A 15417-nucleotide genomic window follows, 5' to 3' on the forward strand; every position below is an offset into this window, starting at 1 on the left:
ACGAATGCACGTGAAAACGCACCTTTTTGATAGGTATTTTTCGCTGACGGAGAGGGTCACAGCCGGAATACAAGATTCCCATAGCAATTCAGCCAATGCATCGTTTAGGTGGCTCTGAAAATAGCCGTTTATAAAAAAAAAAATACGACGTGGCCGGCACTACCTCATAGGTCAGCACTTGGGCGCAAAGAAGTCGCTTATTTTCTTTTGCACGGTCCGCTTGCCCGCGATTATGTCTGCCTCAATTTCAGTCAACGTCATGTTGCCGCTGTACACCAACGACAGTGTCATCAGTGCTCGCGTCAACTTCGAGCTCGTTGGCTGTGTAGGAGCTGGCTCTTCGTTCTCGGTGTCGGAGTCATCGGAATCCTTCGTAACTTGATGAATGATTTCGTCATCGGTCAACTCCGCACATAGCTCGAGGTCTTTGTCAGCGTCGGCGAAGCCCTCAAGGGTTATCTCGGCTGGAATCAACACGCCGCCAGCGCGCAGATCGTCGAAGGCAACGTCCGCGGATGGCAGTTCGTCATCGTGAGCCTACGAGGTGGCTTTGTGCGCTTCGAAGGCGCGGACGAAGACGAAGGAGCAGTCGGTGCCATTGCTGTAAACGGCGAATCCGCTCGACGAAAAGCGCAGCACGAAACAGCTAGGAACTCGCTGGATGCTGAAGGTCGGGAAACGTGATCACTGAAGGTAGCGCGCAGCAGCAAACGATCAACCGCAGACACGACCGCAGAGCTGGCACAGCTGACAAAACAACACGTGAACGAACACAGTGGTTTGGCTTGGCTTAGCTACGGCTGGCAACGGATTGACACGTGCGGTTTCGAGGTTACGGCAGCCGCGGCGCGGTGCGGCGGTGCTGCTGGCCACACCTGCGATGCGAGTATGGTGGGTTCAAGGTTCAAGGATATGAAAATGAAAACAACCAAAATGGCGGCGTCGGTGGCGACTTTGGGTCGGCGGTTAACAGTAAAAAGTCCGGGAAATCGGATGGCGAAGGCTATAAGCGTCCGGAATTTTGGACTTTTTAATACATTGACTCTACGGGGAACTTGACGGTGCCACAGATGAGTCCGGGAAATCAGGCATGTCCGGAATTTCGGGCGTCCGGGAAATCGGACGTCGACTGTACTTGAAAGGCAGCTTTAAAGCTGTGTAAACAGGTTCACATGAGAACGCACAGTGCACTGAATTAGCTTCATGCTCTCTACTTAAAGTTGCACCTGCAAGAGCTATCTGTGAATAAAATGAATAAATTCATGCCTATGAAATAGCTTGGGGACAGGGACAAGGATTGAGGACCATGGATATCTATATTGCAGCTTGAAATTTTCATATTAGACATCTCTGGACGTGCCTTTGAGGCAGTTAAGTCCCTTCCATTGACTTTCCACAATATTGCTTGTTTGTATACTACTGCCCTATCAGACTACTATGGCTGTGGGTCCATAGTAATTTGCAAATATTAATCCATTGTCTTTGCTGTGCTAGTGGAAGGAAAGCATTTTCTTAACAATTATAGTTATATTTGCACTGGAATTGTTAAATTAAAATGGCATGTGCATACTAGTACACTCTCAGTAACACATTTTCACTGTATCCTGAGCAGGGAAAGTAAGCATTCTGTGTTGCTACTTCTTTATTTTAACAAGCAATACTATGCCATGCAATACCATGCCACACAATACCATGCCACTGTATTTTTGGACGAAAGAAGGGGAATTTAAGAGCTTGTTTTTCTTTGTTAAACACAACATTAATGAGAACTAACAGACAGTAAGCCAACCCAGTAAAGAAAAAGTCGCCCAAACCAATTGCAAATTTTTAATTGAATCCAATTGGAACCCATGAAAAATTTCTCATTGTGCTATGGGGCACCCATTGGAAAATTCCAGTGGATCCAATTGGTCACCCCATTTGTTTTGAATGGGCCTGACCAACATAACCAATTGGTAACACAGTCAAAATCCTAATGGTTTGACCACTTAGACTAGTAGGCAAACCCAGTTCACCCATTGGAAAAAGCATACAGTTCCAACTAGATTTCTCAGTTGTGTTCAGTGGGCCTAACCAACTTAAACACAAACATAATCCAAATGGTTTGACCGATTAGGTTAATTGGTCGGGCGAATCTCTCCAATTGGTAACACCAGCAGCTCTGGATTAAGGGTCTGACCTGTTAATCTCATTGAAGATACACCTACAAGCTTTGAAATATTTCATCATAAGAAACCATGTTGTTGGATTGCATGAACTTAACATTAGTGAAGACTGCCTGTGGACAGATGAAAATGCTAGCACTTTGTTCGTTTGTTTTCGTGTAAAACGCGTTTATGTTCACCGGGGATTTCTTTAATAACACAATTATATTTGAGCAATTGCATTCATACTTGATTGTCAATAGCTTCCAGCAAATCGTCTACATAAATAAATAACAGTAGATGATCAGGGATCCTTTACTTTGCGCTTCAAAGGCCAGCATATAAACATTTGCGGTGCACCAGAAGTCACCTGTAGCATTTCAGGAAGCATGACCTCTACAGTGCCTTTTGAAACCAAAAACAGCTTTCTCCCTTGTGCTTCGTTTCTACTCATTGGAAGGGCTTCAGATTACAGAGTTGATTTTAAGGAGAGTGCGCCATGCTTAACTGTCGAGCAATTCACATATGATGTTTGAAAGGTAAATCTCAAGGGCGGACACTTGCAAGGGGTGTCCACCCCTGACCCCCCCATGATTTATGCCACTGGGGAGAACGACCGCCGCCGTAGCTCAATTGATAGAGCATTGGACGCGTTATTCGAAGGTTGCAGGTTTGGTCCCTGCTGGCGGCAAGTTGTATTTTCGTTCACTTTAATTTCTTCACACTTATGCCGTAATTACTACAAATAACATCCCCTATACTTTCCTTGACTTGATTGTCTGTTAGTTCTCATCTATATCTTCGGAGCAACATCAGTTCAACTGATTGCTTCATCACCCTGATGTAAAATCATGCCTTTATGTTGTACAGCAACCTTGGCATAATGGAATTAGTATTCACCTTTGTATTGCTTTTATTGCTATCCCTGCCACATCCTACGTGCTGCAATAAATAGCAGAGTTTTACTTGAAAACTTTTCATTTGGCATCACTTTATGAAGGAGGCTCATTGAACTTAATCATAATGTGATTCACTCTAGTTGTTGGGCTCACAGAACCCAGTGTGAAAATTTCAACTGTGTGGCATTCTGAACAAAACTTGCAGGCACCCAAGGAGCAGGCCGGGAGACAGACGAGGAGCTAGAGTCCCTGTCTCACCATCGTGGCCACCACTACCAACAGCAGCAGCAACAGCAGCAGCAGCAGCAATCAGTGGCACACCATGAGGCCATGCCCCACAGCAGTTCCTCACAAGGGGTGGCATCCAGTCGGCACTCGCAGGCACAGCAGCCACACACAGCACAACAGCACAGCTACACTCGCGACCACGGTCACATCACCACACCTCCTACTCCGAGAGGCGGCTACCCCGACAGCCGGGCGAGGTGAGCTGACGTGCGACACATTTTTGTACAAAGCCACAAGGCCAGTGTTATTGCATTGCACACTTTCTGTGCAATATGGCATTCTGGCTGAAATTCAGGAATAACTAAGTGTAAGGCGCACTTACCTTGTTATTTGAGAGCATTGTTGTAATGCTGTGGTGGTCATGTAATACAGAAATTATTGCAGAAAGAAAATACAGAAAGGTTACAGTAGCATTATTCTGGCTTTTGTTCACACTGTAAGAAAACGCTTATTATTGTCACAATAAAGCTTAAGTACATACTTGTTGTGCAACTTTTAAACCTTCTCGGGAGTGTTTGCAAACAGCTACTTCGATCTGCCATTACTCACGGCTGACTGCATGACGGGTGGCTCATAGTAGTGCAGAAGAAGGCACCATGGTGAAAGAGATATAGTCAGTACAGTAAAAAGTAAAGGGAGTTGCTGAATGACAGACTCGTGAGTACTTTATAAGGTGAATGTGGTTGATGGAGGACAATGCAAGTGCAGGTCATGCATAGAATGCCTTTCTCTTACAGACAGATTTAGTCTAGTGTAGATGATCCCAAAAAAAGGTAAATCTGCGAGAGTCCACAGTCCACATGATAACAGCTTTCCTATTACTACTCTGGCTGGTAGTTTGTATCCTCCCGCACCACTGCTCGCATTCAGCAGTTTATATACACTTCTCAAAGCCACTTTTCCTTGTAGCTATGTAATTAGCCCATCATTGGCTTTTTGCTCAAGTAGATTTCGATGTTTATTGTTTTAACTGTGGACTGTTTTGGCATAATACTTCACTAAATATAATTCTGGTGTTTTACATGCCAAAACTACAATTTGAATAAGGAGGAATGCCATAGTTAGGGACTGCAGTTTCTTTGACCTTAGCATTTCTAAAGTTGAACCAAAATCAAAGTGAATGAGCATTTTTACACTTCAACCAGAATAAAATGTGGCCACCACAGTAGATTCGTGTCCTTGAGCTTAGCAGCACCACAAAATGCTACATTTTTCAAATATCTTTAATATTGTCATCGTGTAGCAAGCTCAGTATAGTACATGCAAATGTTCATACTTTTCTCATATTTTTTACTTGTTATGGCAGTATCTTGTTTACACTCTCCTTGTTTAAAAGTACTGGTAACAAACCAACTTTCTCTGTGAATAATGGCTGATATGTGTGCACTGTGACAAGATATTTCTTTGCAAGATCCTACAGCACAACTGGTTCGACTATGTTAAGTGTGATTACTGTTTATGCATTGGCCTTTCCCACTTTTCGAAGCCAAGAACCAGGACCTCCTGCTTGTTCTTTGTACTTCAGCCCTCTGAGCTTGATCAGTAGATATGATGGTGTTTGCTAAGCAGAGGCACAGATTTGAGTGTTGGCGATTTTGGGCGTGAAATAAAAAGTCTTTTAAAGGGACACTGAAGCAGTTGATGATCTTGTACCATACATTCAGTCGATAGTGCAAGTCCTCTGGATTATTACAGACTGATTTAAGTGGTTCGTTTAATGTAGGTACTTACTTAAGGTTTTAAAGGTGTGAGGTGGCTTACTACAAATGGGCACATGTAGCCAAGCCGAGTTTCCAGCCGTCCCGTTTTCGGACATCATTTCGGACATGTCAGAGGTCACTCATACAAACTGATCGACAGGTTGTACCATTGATGTCATGTGTAATTTTTCCAACTGCATTGTTAAGAAATGTTGTTCATAATAGTTGGAACACTTTAAATTTGTGTAATGAAAGAAAGACAATAACAGAAAGATAATTCACGATCATAATTCACTAATACATTTGGTAACTCTCAACGGACAGAGAGCGTCACCTGCCCATGTTACAACGTGCTCCATGTTAACATGAGCTGTGCAGCCAGTGTTGTTATAGAGTTTCTTTTCACTAACACCATGAATCACCCTTGCTGCATTGTGGGCTGAAAATGTAGTGATTGGTGACATGTAAAGCTGCGACATCGTTTGCCTGTGCAAGGCAACTGGCAAGTGTAGCTGCTGTAGTGCATCTGTACACTGGAAATCAGGCTCTCTGCATTTTTTCAATGCCAGGATCTGCGCATTAGTAGCCGTCACTTCCTGTTAGAATAATACCGCCACAATTCTCGTATTTATCTTACTGGTACTATCTCGACTGTAAGAGAGTTCTGGTTTGTCCACAAACTTCTTAGCTTCTGTAGATTATTGGCTTACCGAAGAAGAAAAGCTGAGTGACCAGCAGCAGTAGCGGCACCTGGTGATGTAGAGGTCAACCGCTAGGGGCGTAGCCAAGGAGGGGGATAGGGGGGTTGACCCCCCCCCCTCCCCGAAAATTTTCAGTTTTGCTTGCATATATACATGCACACATACAAACGCACCCACGAACATACATAAAGTACGATTGAACCCCTCCCCCTCCCCCCTTGAGAAAAACTTGCTATGCCGCTGTCAACCGCATTCTGATGGACAGCCGCAGGAGGCGTGTAGCTTAGCCCCAACCTGTGACCAAAAGCAATTACTTTTTGTCAGAAAATGTTAGGGTGCTTATATCATAATTGTTAAAAAACAGTCCTTGTGGAAAGGCCTCACTTTATAAAGATGTGCTTTTGTGCAACTTGAATGAGTGTGCACAGATTGCATCATTTTTTTTGTCCTGTCCTACCATGTTACTCAGAAAAAGGTGCTGTATTATGCCATATCACAAAAAAGTCTGTTTGTAGTTCCTCAGTCATGTTGTCTTTTCTGTATGCATAAGCTTCTGCATTTTTTCTTCTGACCGCAAACACTGCAATGAAGCAATGCCCTACCTTAAAGAGCGTGCTTTTATTATGTGTCTGTGCCATTGATAGCATTATATCCTTGCTTCAGTTGTAAGGTGAATTTGAGTGTGAATACTAGCATGTGGAAGATTACTGGCTTTCTCAGACACTTTGGCATTTCATGGCATTGCTAGTTAATCAAATCAATGGCTCTTTTAAAAACTATGCCTCTCAGTTCCGACGCCACACAATGGGACCACCGTGGACACCTCGATTCACGTGCCGCTCGTGACATGGTGCTGCTAGCTGACACTAGCCGCCACTGAGGAGGCTGCTGTAATATACACATCGTACCTTGTTTACGCTACTCACGTAGATTGCCAAGCTGTGTATTGCACTGTATTTTATTTAGTTCGTAGAGTATGCTAATGAGCACTGCTCAGGGGCTTATATTGCTAGTATTTCATGTAATACAAGTGATATGATTGCGTGACAGAGCCACTGTGCTCGTTGTGAGATATTGCTCCCATGACAAATTTTGTTACAAGTGACCTGCATCCACGTGGGAAATTTACCAACAAACGTTTATTTGCAATACTTTCTAAACATGTCAAGAATACAACAGCTCCTTGGCAACTTGCATACTACAATTTTAGCAGCTTTTGCGACAATGGCTTCGTTGCATATATCTTGGCAACTAAATTATTCTCTGTGATATTAAAAGCATGGTTATTCAGCCGTGACTTCATGAATTTGTGGCACGAGAGTTGAAGGAGCTTGTTGCTGTGGCCTGACTCTTCATTCTTGCACATCAAAATGGGGACGTCCAGAAGCACGTCAACAGTACATTCGCCACTGTTTTCTAGTGGTTTGAAAATGGACTTTCTGTGAAACAGCAGGCCAACAAACCACTTGAGAGCTTTCAAGGACAACACGAACTCTTTCACTGGAAACGCCGCTGTTCTACAACATAATGCATTGGTATGCACCGGCAAAGCTAGAGCGCACAATGTCACTCAAAGCAACGCCTGAGGTGTTTCTGAAAGTAAGGGCTGTGTTCGAGCATGGTGGCCTGTTGGCGCAAACGCTGGTCACCGAACAACTACGGACTTGACAGCAGGGTAACAAGGGTATTCTTTGCTGTTGAAGCTGGCAGCATAATGACTTTTCTATTTTTGCTAGCCTTCTTCTGGCCTCATTCAAGCTGAACAGCGCGCTTTTGAATACTTAACTCACAGCGTACCTTGGCAAGCACAGGCTTCACATATGAGGAGTAGCCCGGGAATGCACTGGGCACCGCTACCTTGTTGAATTTTGGTAGTGTCTCTGAAGTCAGCGGCAAGTAAGTGCCTACTGCAAAAGGCGGAGTAATTCGATGTTGTGTTCGGCTCCCATTTCTGTGGCAAGGTAACCATTAGCCATCGTTGGCGCTCTTCAAGGTCGGCAGGAATCTCGTAGAATAATACGCCAACGTCCTTGTTTCTTTCTTTTGATATTGCTGTAGGCACGCAGCATTGCCTCATGATGAATGCTGTTCGTCCACAAAACTGAAACAAATCACACTTCATGACAGGTTCCTGCACACGTCAACGCAAGCAAATGAAAATTTTGTTGTTTTACTTTGCGAATGAGTGCCGCAAGCCTGTGCACCACCGGTACAGATAGGACGGGACGGTCCACGCTAGTGTCAGCCGGCAGCACCATGAGCGGCAAGCTCTGGCAAATAAGAAAGGGATGAGGAAAAGGGTGTGATAAACCGGAGGGGCTCTTTTGACAGGCATAGTTTATATAGGAGGCGTTGATCAAATGGACTGTGTCTAAACAGGCATGTCAAGGTGTCACTGCATCATAAGGATGCTGACAGTACAGTTGTGGACAAAATATCGTGGAATGAGAGCACTTGTCGAAATTCCAGCCTACGACATCTACCAGCAGGCGCCTATGGTTGAGGCTGCCATTTGTGCGCTATTGAACTCTCAAGGGTGGCATTTGTCAAACTTCTCTCTGCTGCATTTAGAGTCTTATAAATTGTTGCAAGATGTGCTTCTTTCACACCAGTGGTATATCTTTTAAACAGTTGAATGATAAACAGATGCTATTACTTCTCATAATGCATACATTCAAGAGCTTTTCATCTGAATGCAATAGGAGATATTTGCACTGGGTCGGCACATATGCATCCTGAAACAGAAATATAACCACGGACAAGCTGAGCTCATTCAAAGCAAAGTTTACCATTTCCACGGTAATGTGTAAGGCTCATTCGAAAAAGTGCTGACATGACATATTTAACTTTTGCATCTTCAATCTTTTTTTTCTTGTTACAAGAATGTTCGGGACCTCTGAACTCTGGGACTGTCTCTGAACACCTCCCTTGTTCAACCACTTTTTCTACACATTATATAATGAAATAGAATGGCCTATGCAGCTTTTTTTTTTTCTGAATATTTTGCTGGGATTTTGTGAATACTTTTGTGTCTTTTTCTGCCTCGTTGCTTGCCAGTATTGAAGCTGGAGTTTCACTTTTCCTGTTTTTATTTTTTTGTGCCACCTCTTTCAGAGAATTTTGAGACCTAAGCCGAAACAAGTACACTTCCAGGTCGGTTCCACTATGCTACCACACATACTGCAACACCACTGCACCCGCGTATTTCACTCGATTTACTGTACATGTGCAATGTGCCAGCCTTTTAACTCACATCATTCACTTCAGCACTGACATTTGTGAAAGTTTTTGGTGTTGGTACGTAGTTCTATATACTGAATTGTTACACTTCTGACACATGTACTTAATAAGTATGTTCGTACTTGCTACGCTACCTTTGTGAAGGTCCTGTAAATGCTCATTGGCATGGCAGCAAATTATGTGCAGCTCCAAATTGAGTGCTAGTGTAAGCATTCTGTGGCATTCAAGCTTGGCACTGTTCTGACTACAGTCAACTTGACAAGCAACTTCAGCATGCATATTGTGGGGCATTTCTTAGTACAGTGGGCTATCTTAATGAACATGAAGGAACCACAGAAATTTATGTCGTGTTTAAAAAGTTCAGCTTAAGAAGTAGCACTGAACAAAATAGTTTGCCGGAAAACACTCACTAGGCCCATTCTACACAAGAAAGCCACTCTTAAAAACCTTGCATCTGCAGGTTACTTTCAGCTGTCATTTTGGTTTTGGGTCTCAAATGATTATTGATTTTTGTTGCTACTGAATGTTTCTGCCAACTTGCACAAAACTGCCCGCATCTGTGACTGTTCTAAAAAGTTGTGCTGGCATAATTATAGAATGGGACGTACCTTCTCTCAGACTAGCACACAACTTAGAAAACTTAAATATTGTACCACTTCTTTTATATTGCAGGAACACCTTCAGCTGTGTGTTTGGCCATGCTTTTTTTTTATCTCTGTGAACAGTGGTTATGAGCATGTAAATCTGCTGATCTTGCTTGTTTTTCCATTAAGCATGCTTTCAGCACCATTGTAACCTAAAAAGCCAGCATACCTGGGATCGAACCAGTGATGACATGATTTAAAACCAGGCATTCTGATTGATACCAAAGCTAATTTGCATGCCTACTTTCGAAAAGTGTAGCACAGAATGGAACAAAGGATAAGCGACAAGCATCAAGCTCTGCCTTGTGCATTGATATAAAATGGCTGCAGTGTCGGGGCCTGCTGTTCGTTCAGTCCACGAGCATTTGCATAGTACTCCAAATGAAGTTTGCGAGCTGTGTGTGTGTTCTTTAAGTACGTATATGTACAAAAGAAGAAAAAAGATAATGCCAAGAATGAAGGAAACTTGGTAAAAGCCACCTCGGGGAAATGGAGCAGATGATGACTGTGGATTAAAAGTGTTTGAGCTTCCACAGCCACAGCATTGTCAGTCTTGGCTGACATCTGTCCCATTTTGTAATTACCTATTATTCCTAACCAGGTGGGATTTTGTCCGGGGTGTTCAACAATAAACATTACAGGTTGATTTTGGGTTCAGGTTAAACACAGTCTGTTTTGCTCCAGTTCAGTTCTATTACCAAGAAATAAATATCCATAGCAGTTCATGAGTCACTTCACAAACTGAAACAGTTTATGAACCAGTTGGGTACAGTAAACTTTGACACCTAGTGCAGTAATTGACTTGAGCGTGCTAAGCTGAAGCACTCTAGGTAGCACAGCTGAAGTGACGGCACTTGTAAGTTCACCAGGGCTTGTATTAAATGTCAGTAGCATTTCTTAACGTAGGTCACCACCTTCAAAAATAATTTTTTAGGATTTAATATTTTCAAGCTCACCCTCTATTCAACAACCTTTAGCAAGAAGAATTATGTAGTTATCTGAGCCGTTTAAAAGTTATGACCATTTTTCCAACCCTCTTAGACGCATTCAAAACCGACACTGAAGGTTTCCGATTCCGTAACACCTACCATCGCATCATAAATGTCTTTTCGTATACGTATTACATAATTCTAGGCTGTCTACATACGTTCTAAAGCTTGTGGAACATGTTGTTGTTTTCTATTTATTTTAAGATTTTCACTACACGGCTGTGGCACTCTGTTCTTTAAGTTGCGCACGTTTTCACACGGCTGTTCATGCTTTTTTTTACGCCATTTCAAGCTCCTGGACTTAGTTCTGTCCTTTCAAGGAGAAAGTTCATGAAATATGGCGAAGTATAGGATGAAAAAGAAGCGTCAACGCAAGTTAGGGAATCAATATAGCAAGCGTGGACCCACTGTGAAACCGTGGACGAAGTCAGCTGGAGCCACAAAACAAGCTAGTAAAAAATACGCGCTTCAGCTTGCTCAAAAGGAGATTGTGCTGCTTCAAAAGAGGTCCCAAGCTATAAGTCCAGTGAATTTCAGCCACATTGAATGCTTCTTTGTTGCATGGACATTGGTTCAATCTTTAAAGCCACTTTTCTCAAAACGGAATTTTTTACATCCTACAGTTACATCCCACAGCGAACAGCGATAACTTTCTTTCTAATAAATATTTTCATATAATAGGGTTGCGAATATTCGAACTTTCGAATATTTTTCGAATAGTGTTTGCTATTCGATTCGATTCGCACTGAAATTTTACTATTCGAACTATTCGAACTTCCCAAAGACAAATGCAGTCAACGTCCGGTTAAAAGTGACCCCTTCAGATTTTCAATATGCTTCACCTCATTACACTCTCGTATTGCGGCAAAGCTGCCTTTCAAACTCCGTTACGGTCGAACTTAGCAAAGAGACAAAGTCCGGTTGGAAATGGTCCCTAGATTTTCAATATGCTTCACCTCATCACAACCCCGTATTGCGGCAAAGCTGCCTTTCAAGCTCCGTTACGGTCGAACTTAGCCAAGAGACAGTCAACGTCCGTTTGGAAGTGGTCCCTAGATTTTCAATATGCTTCACCTCATCACACCCCGCTATTGCGGCAAAGCTGCCTTTCAAGCCCTGCTACGGTCGCAAATGTATTAACTCAAGAAAACGCTGGTTCCAATATGGAGATGAAAGATGTGGCAGAGTTGGGGGCTCAATTATATGCTGTTTTTGACCTGAAATTTGGGCAGGATGTCTGAAAATCGGACGCCGAAGCTTTTTAGCATCCAAAATTTCAGATGTTCTTATATACGAGTCTACGAGGCAGATTTGGAACTCCGGACTTGAAGGGAGCACACCCTTGGTCCGCCACATCAGTGGCCTTCCACAGCCAGTTGAAAGAGGAGGAGAGGCTGAGGAAATGGCATCTCTGCCTCACGTGTAAATTGTTGTCGGCAACATTTGGTTGCACCAAATCATGTACATAAATACAATTCGGCCTCTACATTGCCTCACTCTTGATAAGAAAGACAACTATGAAATATGACCCCACCAGCACTTATCAACCTAGCGAAAAGAAACACTTTCATGTTGCGATCTCACAAGAACATACTTAGGGATTCTCTGCAACTTTTTCTGTAATTACACTTCGAATTATTCGAAAAATGTTTGAGAAATATTCGAAAATTATTCGAAATTACTCGATTCGATTCGCACTCAATCTTTATTATTCGAATTCGCTTCGCACCCAAAATTTTGCTATTCGCACAGCTCTAATATAAAATTTTTCGTGCTCTTTTTTTATAGGTGGAACTGTGCATTCGAGCAATGATTGAAAATTAGCGGTAAACTTTGTACTATATGGCCAATTTCGCACAAAACAAGCCTGCAAAATATCAACTTTATCGGTCTTCTTATCATAGCGCACCTTAGCTTAGAAATACGGTGATCATGGAGGTTAGATGCACAGGCTATTGTCCTCGCTACGTACATGCCAAATCACGTGTGAATCGCTCCAACAGTTTTGTAGTTATGACCGTTGGCGCAACATCCATATTTTGGCACATTTTGATTTTTATAAATTTAATTATTTACATTTCTCACAATTTCATCATTTTAAAGTTTAAATTTACCGAAGCCAAAGCCATAATTATAACTCTTGGGCTAAAACTGTAAAATTTTCTCTCGAAGGTAGTGACCTATCTTAAGCTAGCACGGCTGGTTTTAAATGGGCGATGTATTTATCAAGTGATATCAAACACTTGCACACGCAAGTGACGTCAGCGCAGCACATATGTACACCAGGTAAGCGTAAAATTGTTCCGACTGCAGGACTTACACTCTGGGCCTTTAAAACCAAAGCCCAATGTTGTAATCACTATGCCATAGCCACACCCTCATCAGGTGGCTGTGGTGTGCAAGCAAGCACAATCAGGCATTGGTGCATCTCACTCAATGCTGTGGTATTCTAAAAAATTTCCTTTGTGCAAACCAGCACATTGAGATGCTTGGTGCATTTGCACACCACTGATGGATTATCATCGAGTCAACATTACACTATTTGCATTAACAATGATACTTGTCACCAGCCATCATTTCTGCTATAGTATTTGCAATTTTCAACTTAATTTTCCTCTTGCTTCCAATTGTTTGTTGTCCCAAGCACATGGACATCTGCAAGTTTTGTCTGGAGGTGGAAGACATTGGCCTATTGACACACTGAGAACTACAATCGATGTTTTTACTTAGATATTGGTGAAACTTCGTGAAAATAGCTACAGCTGGCATACTTATAAACTGATACTTCATGCAAATTTCATGCTCTTTCTTTTTGTAAAGGAGCACTTAAGTGACGTGTAAAAGTATTCAGAGTTCTCGATGTGTCACTGGAACATTTTCTAATGTTCCATGGGGAGGAGGTTTCTTCTGAAAGTCATGTAGGATTCTGAATATGCATAGAAATGTCGAAGGTTCATAGCTGCTGTTCACAGTAGTTCAGTTAAGGGAATCACTTAGAGTTCAGAGTCGAAAGAAAAGGGTTACAATATTGCTTCTTACAATGCATAAGCTTTTTCATTAACCTCATAAAGCCCAAAGGCCATATAAAATGAAGAAGAATTAGAACTGCTTATTTTATGCCATGTGGACTATGCTTTTTTAGAAAAGCAATACATTGTACTTGAGTAAAATAATTAGCATAGTAAATATTGAGTAATTGTTTTTGTTGGACTTCCTCAGATGCTGATCTAGGATGTCAGAAGTGTTACTGTGAGCTTTGCATTACATGTATACAGTTCTTAAATCACTATTGTATATAATGGATATATGATAAACATTAACTTTATTTCAGACAAAATACAATATTGTTCGATAACATTTACATCCTTAAGCAGAGGGAGTTTAGTTGCTCATCCATTCAGGAGAACAAGCGATTTAGACATGGGTACATCCATTTTTGTTTATCAGTATATGACGACTATGTTGAAAAAAGCAAAGAAGTAAAAAGTAAAATAAAGCATTGCACAATCAGCAACTTTGTGGTGGACAGTTCTAGCTAGTATGTCATCACAGAAGTTCTTATAACCAGCAAAAATTTGGGAACTAAACAAATGTCACAGAACTGTTCAGCTTGTACTTCATTAACACAGTTCACTTTAAAGCCAGTCCACTGTATAACATAATTTCGCCTGAATTTGAATGCCTCATGCCTTTGTCTTTTTAGCTTATGATATTTGCCACAACGGCTAAGACATTGTGTGCATGTTTGTGAATTTACAACCATACTACAAAATATATACAATGTCTCTTCTAATTTGTACTATGGAGAAAAGTGTGGCACATCATTGTTATACTAAAAAATTTACTAGCCTATTTAAGCCTGGTAATTACATACTCCACTTCAGAATCAGGCAACGTTAGTGTGCACCTACCTGCACACACACATGTTTGTGCATATGTATTATATAGGTGCAAGCTAAAGCATATTGGCATCAGTGTCTATCATGTGTTAGGCTCTGTTTTACTATGCCTTAACACTAGCTTCAACTTACATTCTTAAATTACATTTATGGCTACTTCTTCAGAGCCTTTTGCTGAAGATAAGCTGTTAATTTCTAGAATTATGTGGTACAGAGCGCTTGGTCAGACATGGGGCTCTTAGTTCGCCCGTTAGCTGTGCTGTGCAGTGAGTCAGTTGTGATGTATTGTGGTGTTCTGGGCCACACTTGTCCCTCACTGTCGGTGCTCCTGTCTGTGTTTTCCCTGCCTGCTTTTCAGGGATTCTGGGAGCTATGACGATGGCAAACATACACGTACAAGTAATGAACCTCCTTTTGACCTGCACTTGCACACTCAAGATTGCTGCAACACACAGTCACACCTGCAGCATTTTTATGCATCCAGGGTGCATGCATGCACCTTGTATTCTTCTAAATCATTTGCTTGAGCTTTCACACCATATTTTGGTATGTTTTAAAATGTTTGAATGGCGTGAATGAAGAATTTCTACTTATTAGTCCCCTTTCAAAAGTGTATGTTTTGCAAATCTACATTGAAGTGCAATGGGTGTATGAACCTTCACACCTTGTCAGCTTGTGTCGTTGGCACAGTAAACTTTAGGTGGCTGCTCTGGCACTGCATTCCTGGCTGGAAATTGTTGCACGCAAGCTGCAGAAGGCACCCTCTATTGTGTGTAATTATTTCCCAAAGTGTGCAGATATTGAACAAGTTTGAGCGTGGTGCATGAGAAAGCATACCAAAGGTAATTTCTCCATTAAAATAAATATCTTAATTTCCCGTTGGTTTGTTGTGTGCAGTGTTTTGACTTGTAAA

The 15417-nt window shown here is 41.9% G+C and overlaps 1 protein-coding gene and 1 long non-coding RNA gene across 11 annotated transcripts in view; both read left to right on the plus strand.

The window, feature by feature from the left end:
* LOC119388159 (voltage-dependent L-type calcium channel subunit beta-1) overlaps nt 1-15417 on the plus strand; it is a 189975-nt gene that overhangs the window by 83878 nt on the left and 90680 nt on the right. The gene's annotated exons all lie outside the window — the stretch shown is intronic.
* On the plus strand, nt 3363-14899 carry LOC125757749 (uncharacterized). The gene is made up of 3 exons (XR_007415515.1): nt 3363-3528; nt 8847-8885; nt 14863-14899. It is a non-coding gene; the product is annotated as an uncharacterized LOC125757749 (long non-coding RNA).

Source organism: Rhipicephalus sanguineus, chromosome 3 (assembly GCF_013339695.2).
Source record: "Rhipicephalus sanguineus isolate Rsan-2018 chromosome 3, BIME_Rsan_1.4, whole genome shotgun sequence".
NCBI lineage: Eukaryota > Metazoa > Arthropoda > Arachnida > Ixodida > Ixodidae > Rhipicephalus > Rhipicephalus sanguineus.